The following is a 12,505-nucleotide window of genomic DNA, read 5'->3' on the forward strand; positions in this document are numbered from 1 at the left end:
CTCGAAGATATACTTTTCTATTCCCTGTAGATAAGTACTGTACATCCCTTTGGGTTTCATTTCTTTTTCGAAGATCTTGCTTGTTTTCCTGATTTTTATATCTCAATAACTGTCGCTTTTTATTCAATAATACCAATCGATATTTTCTAGTTTCATTTCTATCAAGTTTTATATTTAATATTGTCGAAAAAACGCTGAATATTACTCGTCGCTGAATTCGCATATTCTATAGTTCATTGCTTGTTACACGCCTACTCATTATTCACGCATAGTGTTAGACTTTTTTTTTTACAAAGACAAATGCAGTAAGCTAAAATTCATTTAATCTTATCTTGTTTCATACACCAAAATTTAAAGTAGGCTTCTTAATAACATCACAATGATCTTAAATCCGTTTATTGGGATTATTTTCTGGTTTCATCTTACTGTATTTCCTATCATTATTAACATGTAAGATATTCCAAGTTTTAGAACCCATACTAATGCTAACTACTTAGAAATCTAGAACTTTTCTTTTCAATTTAGATAATGCAAAATCATAAAATAAATAAAACAATTACTTTATTGCAGGAGATAAGTTATTACCTTGTAGATTGTTTAAAATGAAAAAAAAGAGAGTAAATTTAACTAGGATCGTTTAATTTTTTTTATTTTTTATTTTGTTAAACGCGAATGAATTCTTTTATTCGTCGACGCCGAAAACATTAACCTTGGGCGATAAAAAACGATAATATGAATCACGCCATAGGGTAGCATTCGTTCATAACTAACATGATAAAAGCCTATAAAGTAGTTTATGGCGTTGGAAAAACGATCTTTAAATGAAAATGCTAGATTATCTAACCATTTTACGCTTATGAATGTTTATATAAAACGCGATATCATACAAAACTCGTTAGCGATAAATTCTTGTCTACAACCGTTAGTTCTTGTAAAAACATAAAAAAAAAGTAGGGGGAGTACGTCAAAATTTCATTACTCGAATGCCGACGAATTCATTAACCACGCATGCGCACGGACACAAACACATGGCGATCGCCTCCCTACTCGGAATGTTGACAACAGTTAGGACATCCTAGACGCCTAGTAGTCTATTTTGGGTTGTTGACATTCTCCACGCTGCATTAGTTAATTGAATAATGTCTTACTGATCTGGATCGATGACGATTCGGCCATTTGTATCGGTAAGTAGGCTATAAGTTTTTTTTCTTAATCATTCAATTGATGGTTATCGATTTATTGAATGGCCGTGTTTGCAATTGGTCATTGGCAAACTTAACTTTTTCCTTTAATGTTACATATGTAAATAAATTATAATATAAAGGTGAAACACCCTTGCCAGTTGGATGATGTGTTGGTAATGCTTCATATTTATTTATTTAAAAAAAAAATATTTCTATATGCCCTTTGTACTTGCTGATTTTGTATGAACTGTGTAAACATTATTGATAAGTTTTATACTATTTTTAATGAAAGATATTGTGGAGTTTCATTCTTAAAATCTATGTTTCTGGTATGCGCAAACTAAGTTAATTACGCTTTCGGAGTTCTTAAAATGTTTATTGAGTGTTCGAACCGCATAAAACCTCGCAATGGATTACTATTCTGTTTTGCTGCTTTATCATTTACCGAAAACTAATCTGCAATAAATTTTAAAGTATGTTTTCTTTCTGGTTTATTTTCAGCCAAATAGAAAAGTGAAGAAGTCAAAACTGTATTTATTTCAACATTCCCGGCCAGTTGGCATCGATAGCAAATGTTATCATTCCGTTTAGTGTCCTGTAGAGCATTGAAGTTACCGTCATGAAAAATGTACAGTTTGAAATCTGATGGAATTTGTGATGGATATGAACATTTTTATTTGATTAGAAAGAAAAGAAAACAATGTTAATATTGATACATTTTACTGTTTGTATATCTTGCTGATATTTTTCTTTGTGGCATTTCTTGGCTGTAATAGTTCTGTTTAACAGTATTATTACTCCATTATCATAACAGCTAGAAAGACATTTAGGGTGAGTAAAAATTTTTTGCATAATCTATCAAATAAAATATAACTATCTATTATTGAAAATATCTTTTGAAGTTGTTTACCCGTAGTTATTTTAGATTGTTGTGATGTATTTTCTAATATTAGATATATATATATTTTTTATTTTTCTACAGTATATCAAGAAATAATATTTTTGTATGATTGTAAAACATTAAATTATTCAAAAGTTTTACTCAAAACAATTTTTAATAATTTTAAACTCATTGAAGCATGCAGATTACAGGAAATTGACTTTTCCTGTATCTTCTAAATCAGTGCTCATGAAATTTCTTAATTTGACTTGTTAGATTTGCCTATTCACATTTGAATAAGTAAATATTCTATTATTAATTAAGATTCAATGCTATTGAACATAACTAAATTTAAATTAGAAATATATAACTTAAAGTAATAACTTGCTAATTCACAAATATATGAAATAATATATTGTTCATTCTTGTCATTTTTGATATTATATTATATGCAAAAACAATATTTAATTGATATGTATAAAATTCAACTACTATTTCAATTAAAACTTTATCAAACGTACTGTATGCATTATTTAACTATACATTTTTATTTTTGGTATCTACATATAAAAAATTATGCTTCAAAGTAATTATTCAATAAATAGTAAATATATCAAAGTAAATAAATAAATTAAAACAAGTAAATTTAATATAGAATATCAAAATTTAATTGTTTTTCTATTTTTATAAAATTTGTTGATAAATCTAAATATCTGCAATAATAATTCATTTTCTTATTAATGTATTTTATATAAAACAGTATATTTACATAAAAATAAGAATAATATAGGATATATATATTGTTTAAAAATCAAATTTATTTTATTTGTTTATATGAACTTAGTTAATCTCAATTAATTTTGTTACTGGCATATTTATTTATTCTGTTTATAATATCTGTTCTATATGTATGAAATACTTAGCTTAAAATCATCATAAACATTTTTCCGTGGCAAAAAGAAAAAAATAGAAATGACAGCACTGGGAATCGATGAATCATCAAAAAATTTTTGCACAAGTGGGCGAATCCTGTGGGATGAGTGAAGTGTGCAGTGGAAAAACACCCCCTAGTTTATAAATAATAATAATTATAAAGGATTAAATAAAAATGAAGAATGTTTACTTTTAATTTTACTTATTTTAATAATTTAATTTTGAATAGATTGTTTTTGTTGTTATTTTGTGACAAAATTATATATTAAATTATTTATAAAACTGTAGTGTATATATATTTTTTGATTTACATTCTAACTTAATAATAATTTACTTTTTAACATATTTCTATACATCATTATCATATTATATAGATAATATTGTAACTACTTTATATAAAAGTAGTAATAAGATATTATTATTTTTCATTTAAAATTACTTAAGCTCTTTTTGTTTTTTTTTTTTGCATATAAAAGAAAACATTTTACTACACAAGTTGCATTATTTAATCAATATTTTAATACTATTTTTGGATTTCAATAATACATGAATTTTCTGGCAGAAACATTTATTAAAATTATTGATTATTGTATTACTTAAGAAGTAAGTTAGAAGCTACATTCAATTTGAATAAAAATGAAATTGTCATATTAGTTTATTTTAAATATATATTTTCCTTTCACACATTTAAATTTTAAACTTGTATGTCAAACTATGTTTTAATATACAATTAAAAAGTTTATATGAATAATGATTGTAAATGTAAATTAGTTAAAATTATCAAGAATTCATTTAATGTTATTTAAGAGATTATTTAAATGTCTATTTTTATTTTCTGCTTCAGTTTGAAATCTAAAATTTTTAGTGAATTTTATATTTCTTGTAATGAGGGTGATCTAGCCACTGTGGTTACTTAGCTGAATGCATCTTTAACAATGGTGAAATTTTATTTATTACATTTTATTACACCTCTTCTTATATCTATTATTACACCTCATTTAAAAAAGAAAAAACAATGAAAGCATTTTATTACAGTTACTATCTTACAATGAACTGAAGCCTATAGTAATGGATGATATTCTTTTATATACTTGACATAATACAAAATAAGTTGTTATTACAAATCATAGTTATAGCAGATTTTAGCATATGAATGTTATAATATTAATATATTTACATATAGAATAGGTAGTTTTGTTTAAATTTATTTTTTGATTTTTATTTAAGAAATTTATTTTTTATATTCTTTGCATTTTAGATTAAAACAAAATTTCAATTCAGTGTTAAATTACGTAAATAGTTTACTAAGTGATAGTTACCAATAACAATTATTATTGTGAAACAATAAGGGATGGTTTTTTATGTTTTAATTAATATAAACACTATAATAGTGTGGTTGAGATTACGTGATGATCTCAATTTATTCTTGACCGCTTACTATTGAGACCTTAGTGAACAGTTATTGCCTTTGGAAAAATGTTTTATTGAATAACATTATTTTTTACAATATGCATTTTGGCCATTCCAAAGGTAGTAATTATTTACTAAGGTCTCAATAGTAAGTGGTAAAGAATAAATTGAGATCATCACATAATCTCAACCATACTATTATAGTGTTTATATTAATTAATAAATTGTTCATATTATAGATTGTGAGTACATAAATGAATATATTTTTTTCAATTTTATTTGAAACTTTTGTAATAAGTATATAATAGCATCATTATATTTATAGTACACATGTTATTGACTATAATCTATATTTGTCTAAATATATGAAGAGCATATTTCCATATGGATGTAATACAAGAAATACAAACTTTACAGAAAGACTAACAAAGGCAAAATTTAGCTAATATCATTATTTACAATATCAGTTTTTGGCATAAAGTCCCTAAGGGCCCTAAAGTATCCACATGAATTTTAAAAATCCTCATCATATAAAACATGCAAAGCTAAAAGATGAAGTATGGAAATATGTCTATTTGGTCCTAAATCCAGCTTTTACACTTTACTTTTATGGTCTGTCCATCTGAGATCTCAGAATTTTTAAAAATTACTTATTTTAATTTGCTTTAATAATAAATTATATTTTAAACTTACTTCATACAAATCCTCATTAATTCAAACCCAGATAGGTTGAAATCCCATTACTTCATAACTGTACTATTTGTCTTGGCCAGGGATATAGAGATTTATAAATTAAGGAATTTGGTTTGTTTTAAATATGGTTACTTCGAAATTCAAAGTGAAAATTCTGTCCAAATTGTGATATGGGTATGTTAACTTGTTCATTTAGACCAAAGTGCCTCTATACTATAAGAGAACAATAGACAACTCTAATCTAATCAACATGGCTTTGCTTTTACAGTAACATATTTTTGGGTGTCACCTTACCTATGAAATACCCTTTTTTCTCTTATCTCTCAAATACAGCTGGGCAAGATTGGGCTCAAGTAGCAGATTGAGATACTTGTAGGGCTCTAGTCTATTAGATTTGGGTGATTTACTATATTTTGGGCTACATTTCAAGGAATTCCAGTCTACTTTTTATAAAATTTATTTGGTAACCTGTGAGGTTCTCACTGGACACATGCTGTTTACCTGCAGTTTATTTGTATTATTATTACTAACAATTATTAAGTAATGAAAACAGCATTTGGTATATGTAGCCATATTCCATTTGCTTAAAAAATTACACCAATTATCTGACATTTGGCATATTGTACAGAAATATGTAGATCTCAAATAATTTGAAGTCACGATCATTTTTTTCCTTGAACTTCAAACTAATGAGGATTTCCTGTAATTGTTTTTTATACTGTGTAACAATTGAGATTCTTTAATATGAAATATGATAATGAGTTCATACCAATCTGCGAAATGCATCAGAACAGATCCTTAAGTTGGAGTAATGCAAATTTGGAAACTGAAAATAATCAGGATAAATGTATTACTGGAATTTTTCTAAACCATTACAGCTCTCCCTTAATAGTTTGACAGGTATGGAACCAAAGGGGTGTTGGATTACTAAAAGTGTTCGAATTACCAAAAATAATTATATATTTTGCATTGTTTTGCTAGCAGTAGCTTACAATATTCCCTACTCTAACTATTTGAACAGAACTGCTCACAGAAAACACACGAAATGTGTCATCGTGTAAGAATTGGATGGGGAGATTCACGTCGCGACATGCTTCTGTGCAAGCAGACACATAACGGGGACGAGTACCTTGACGGGAAGTGCGTTGGACTACTGAGCATGTCGGATTAAAAAACGTCAGACTATCAAGGGATTTTAAAAAATTTTCTACAGTAAAATGATACAAATGTGTTCAAATGTATGTATGAATTAGTTGCAATATGTTCAACTCTGTTATCACTGTTGACTTTTCTAGCTCTTTTTAGTGGTTGAATTGAATTAACAAAAAGAATTGTGGCATTTTGCCATTGTTTATATGAATCTTTGTACAGATTATTATGAAAGTAGATTATGTCAACATTTGTTAACATATACACTTCACAAAAACTAATAGGCCTACCAGTATATTTTTCTTTCATTTTTGCCCACATGGTAGGATTTCTTTTCCTTTTTCTATTTTTGTCTTCTTAACTACTGGTAGCCATTACTGTATGATAATACTTTCCCTTGAGTTGCCTGGAATTTGGATCAGCTTGTATAAGCTCTATTAAATCATTATAATTAACTGCATTTCTCCATCTTCTCCACATATTAAAGCGCATGCGTGTAGATGTTATGCAATTTTCAAATTTAAAATTTTTAAAACTTTTTGTTCTAAAAGTTGTTAATACTCTAAACAGTTAATGCCATTCCTGTTTCTAATTTAAAATCTGTTTGAAAAAATTGTTTGATTCCTTTTCTGCCTGAAGACAATATTCATATCTGCTTTCAAAGCACTTGCAGGAAAATAAGATATTTCTTAATGCCTTTTATGTTTTTTATATACACTGTATATGTATTTATAAATTGCTCTGTACTGATAAAATTATATATGTATTGAAAAGGACTTCTGCCATCATGACCACCAACTAATCAAGTGAAGTCATGGCAATAACTTCACAAACTTTTTAGATAGAGGAATGCTCAAGGAATGATTTTATTCCTAAACTTTCTAGAGAACAAACTCCATTTTTGTTTTTTTTTTTTATTGTTCAATTTGCTCTTTCTTGGTTTCTGCAATGTATTCATTTAGTTTTGTTGTTATTAACCTGCCAATGTTGTATTTTAAGAAACCACAACCTTTATGACTTGCGACAATATATAAACCACTGTAAAAGAAAAAATATACTGCATAAAAAATAGTATTACATCAAATATTTTAAACTATATTCAGTTTTATCTAAGACAGGAATAACATCTCTAGAGGATAAGTTAATTAGGAGAACAAAACAATAATAAAAATAGACTTATATGGGAAATCTTCTTACTGATAAAAAGAAAAAATATATAAAAATTTATATAAATAGTTTAATTTTTAAATTGTTGTATATAAAAAAATAATTATCAAATGATGGTCATAAAAATTAATTGTGTTTTTTATTTATACAATAAAACCTGTGGTAAACTATAATTACATGGTACTGAATTTTTTTTTCCTATTTGAACAGTATTTTTTTGTTTTCTGTCCTTATATTTGAATACTTCTCCGATATGATCCTTAAAAGCTCGTATAACAGTGAACAAGTTTATTCAAGTATCAAAAACTACTGTCTTACTCTACTATTGAAAATTTTAATTGCATTACAATAAACTGAGACCAACTTATTTTGTGATTTGGCTTCTCACATAATTTTAATACTCTAACTATTAACTAATCACTAAATTTAATCTTGTATAATTACCAACAATGTTTGTCAACTTGTTCTGGAATACTCAGTATTAGTTAGTAATTAGTTAATCATTACTAATTATTTCATACAAGGCAAATTGGCAGCACTGTATTATCTTATTGCTGTTGTTTTCACAAATTACATTTTGTTGCTTGACTCAATTCTTAGAAACTTATTTGATTCTTGAAAGTTCTCAATTACAGCTTATAGTAGAATTTAATATAGAAAATCACTTCATTCTAAAGAATTTTTTCCATTTAGGTAGATTTCTGTTTTATTCAGTTTTATTGTATAACACTGATAAAAAATAACAGAAATTATATGAAATTAGGTAAACGAATATATATGTTGTCAGGGTGTGGTTAAGTTTATAATGAAAAGAATTCATTGACCCAATTTTTATACATTAAATAATTCTTACAGAAACTTTTTCTAAAACTCATTAACAATGATAAATTTACTTAAAAAAAATAATAATTTGAAAAACATATTTATTAATTTTTGATATTTGTACATACATTTAATATTGTGAAGAATTTTCAATATTTTGATCTCTCTTCAGAAATAAAAATTACTGTTTTCTTTATAATGTTTACTATCTTAATTAAATGAAATTGCAAGATGATAAATTATTAAGAGAGAAAAATCATTTTAAAGGAAATGCAATTAAACATTACTATTATTATTACTATATTAACAATAATTTATAACTCTTGCGTACAATAATATAATTATAAGAATCCTAATTAAGTTTAATTATATTATGAATTGTAGTTTTCATTATAATTCTAACAGTTTAAATATTTAGAATCTTAAATTAAATTAATATGGATTTAGTGATTTAAATTTTATATTAACAATATCTTTCAACTTAAATTTTATAAGTTATTTGTAATCATTTATAAATTTTAACTTTAATAAGAAACATCAAAAAATTTATAATTTATATGTAGGCTATTATGAATAGAAAATTTTTATAAATTTTCTATTCATAAAGGGGCCTACATATAAATTTGCATATAGATGTTTTATAAATTTGCATTAATTTTTATTTTCTTATATTTAAATGGAAATGTTAAAAATTAAAGCCAAACCAATCAAACCATTATGTTATTGGACTGTAATAAAGGCTAATTTTAAAAATTAGATTCAAAGCAATTTGACAAGAGGTAGGTGGTCAGACTACCATCTTGTGATAAATTTAATAATTATAATAAATTAAATTAAATTCAGAACTACTGGAAGAAAATAATTGGCCTGGAGTAGACTTGAATCCGCAACTTCTGCATACTCTGCAGATGTTTTGCTGATTACACTACCCAGACCTTTGTCCAATATTTGCTTTTGGAACTATTAATTTAGATATAACCATACTGGTCACTCACTCTTACTGACTGGGGATGACTAGAGGGCTGTAGGCATCATCACTTTAGCCTTAAAAGTATCAGGCACTTATTAACAATCCTGGATTCATCCCATCTTATAAGATTTTTTGGGAATAGATCCAAAAAAACTAGGACAGTATTACATTTATTAGTGTTAATGTCCCTTTTATGTTCCTTCTGCCTCATAGTGCTTTGAGGTATAGCTGATATATGATGATGAAACTCCACAAATTTTATAAGATTACACTGTTTAATGTAGCCTTTTTGTAATTTAGGTTATTTAGTGAAGCAGCTGTTTTGTTACTTTGAAATTTTTTATATACCATTCTATAAATTTAATATTTTAATGTTAACTTTGTAATCATAATTTATTAGTTTGCATAAAATAGTAATATAAAATATTTTTTTAAAAATTAAAAAGTAATAAGTTTATTAGAATATTTTCAAAATTTTTACTGCACTTCATCATAATTTTTATTGTATTATGTTGCAATTTAGTGATAAATATTATTTACTTTTATATGAAAATTAACAAAAAGTATTTATTTATTAGTTTATTTACTTTCTTCTACATTAATTTCACTCAGTTAAATGAAAATATACAGTTTTCATACCTTATTTAGAAAAACACATGTATTAATTTCAAAGAAAAACTCAATATGTAACTATTTTATTGTTTTCTGCCTAACATGTAATAACAAAGCTGAAAAAATAAACTTATTTCAGTCTTGACATCTACGAAAAGTAGATTAAAACTCTCAATTTCTGTTTGAGAGTAAATTACGTTTAAATGTTTAAAAAATTTAAATCTATCAAATGCTTTAATACAGTTTATTTAATAATGTAGTTGATAAACATTTTACTTGTTTAATGCAGTTTTATGTAGAAATGATTAATAAAAATCATTTTTGTCATCTATTAAGTATATCAAATGGTTGAAGTTTGCTAACAGAGCTAAACAAATAAATAATGATTTACTATTCAAAATGCTAAAATATTTATATTTTATTTAAATAAAGTAATAATTTGTGTTCTCTCATTGGAAGTTTCATAAATTTAATCATAATCTAATAAAAATAAAATGTTTTTCTATAAAATGAAACATTACTGCTGTTTTCGCATAAAATTAATAAATTAAATCGGTTAAATTTTTAATGCAAATTTTATTTTTAGTTTATCAAAGCACTTTTTTTATATAAAAAAGCATTTTTGCTTTTACATTAAAATGGTTTTTTTTAAAATTATTTTGTGGATTCTTTTTGAAAATTTTTGCAAATGAATTATGATTATAAGTAGATCTTCAATGCTTTTGATATAGGTTTCCATAAACTTCTTATCTATTTACTGGATTGATATGATATCAGAACATTAGAGGAAAGAATGAATGTTAGGCTGTTATTGCTAGAGATAATTTCTTTTTTGGAATAAATATACTTTATCACAGGAAGAAAAATAATAAAATGAGACAGAACTGTAAATAAAACTTGTTCTGCTTAGACATTTTCATTATATTGTAATATTTGTAAAGTAATATTTTATTTTCTTGAATTTAAATTACACTATAAAGTAAACAATTTTTAAAATTTACATAAAAATAAATGAAAAAAATTGTAGTAGTTACTATCATATATAAAGTTAATTTTTTATTATTTAAAAATTGTTTTTTAAAATTACTGTACTGTCATTGAAAAATTGAAAATAATGCAGAATTTCTATTACTATATTTCATTGATACTAATATACATTTTTATTTAATCAATTTTCAGTTTTTTGAAATAGAGCTGCTTTGTACAATTGATGGCATTTTATATTTATAGTCTGAAACAATACTCTTCATAAACAGACAATATGCTGCATTATTTACTAATAGATGTTTTTGGCTATACTGTATATATTTTTGCTACAGATAAATAATACCAGTTTAAATTAGTTTTGCTGATAATGAGCATTTAATTGAAATGCTGTTTTTATATTTAGAATACACGTTTAAAAATTGGAATTAAAAGAAAACTTATTGTATATGAAGGAAATAAAGCTGCCAGATATTACCTATTTAATGACATTAGTGTTGTTTTGCTAAGTTCTTGTTTTTTTAATAAAGCTTAATAAAATTGATTATGGAAGGAATTTCAAAATTATGACTTGTCTTAGAATCAATGGTGTAACTGACACTGAAGAACTGTAGTATTTTTAAAACTAAGAAATATAGTATTTGATAAATGAATTAAATTAAATATGAAAATTAAATAGTTAAATACAACATTTTATTTTTATTAGATTATGATTAAATTTATGAAACTTCCGATGAGAGAACACAAATTATTACTTTATTTAAATAAAATATAAATATTTTAGCATTTTGAATAGTAAATCATTATTTATTTGTTTAGCTCTATTAGATTGGATAAAAGTAATTAATTGCTATAAATTCCATGCATTGATTGTAATGGTACAAAATTTTCCTCTTCCAAAGATTTATTTCTTAGGTGGCTTGGCTATCAATACTATTTCAAGTGGAAAAAGTATCTAGTAATAAACACTATTTATCACTATATATATCATTTCTTTCATAATGCTGGTCTTAAATTTTATGATATTTTTCATTTTTTCTTTATTGACCAACTTCTGAATCCTAAATAACATATGTACTCCTTTTTTCTTTGTTGTTCTAAAAAAGTAACAATTTTATTTACATATCTGTCTTATTTTATTACTGTGATAAAACATGTTTTCTTGAGTAGAAAAAATTGAAGTGAATTCTCATAAATCAAAACATGCTTTTAGTTGTAAATTAAACATCTGTTCTTTATAAGAGAATACAGTTTATGACATCTGTCTAATATTTAAATATTAAAATTGTTTGAAATTACTGTAAATGGATTTTTACATATAAAGATGAAGGAAACAAATTTTAATATATAGATTATATTTAAATTTCAAGTAATTTATATATGTATATATATATTTTTTTTCTTTTAATTTATTATATACAGTATAATAAGAACATAAATACTAATCTTAATCTCTTATGTTAACATCTTTAATTTAAGGCTATTTTTATAAGTGATATATAGTACTAAAATTACATATATCACATTGTTTTGGATTATAATATAAAATCATTATATTATTCCAATTAATTTTAAGAAATTCTGATGATAAAAATATGAAAAATCTTATTATAAGCATTTATATGAATGCGGAAAATTTTAAAGATAATTTAGTATAGAATAATGAAGATACATATATATAATTAAAATAATGCAGTTTTA

At 24.6% G+C, this 12,505-nt stretch overlaps 1 protein-coding gene across 1 annotated transcript in view; it reads left to right on the forward strand.

The window, feature by feature from the left end:
* Positions 1–811: 811 nt before the first annotated feature.
* The window catches only part of LOC111641133 (protein FAM13B-like), a 53,178-nt gene continuing 41,484 nt past the window's right edge, over positions 812–12,505 (forward strand). The window contains exons 1-2 of the mRNA XM_023387254.1: positions 812–1,184; positions 1,686–2,015. The gene's annotated coding sequence lies outside the window, so the exon portion shown is untranslated. The remainder of the gene's footprint in view (positions 1,185–1,685; positions 2,016–12,505) is intronic.

The sequence above is a fragment of the Centruroides sculpturatus genome, unplaced genomic scaffold, assembly GCF_000671375.1.
Source record: "Centruroides sculpturatus isolate CEXI.00-Female unplaced genomic scaffold, Cexi_2.0 scaffold1489, whole genome shotgun sequence".
Lineage (NCBI taxonomy): Eukaryota > Metazoa > Arthropoda > Arachnida > Scorpiones > Buthidae > Centruroides > Centruroides sculpturatus.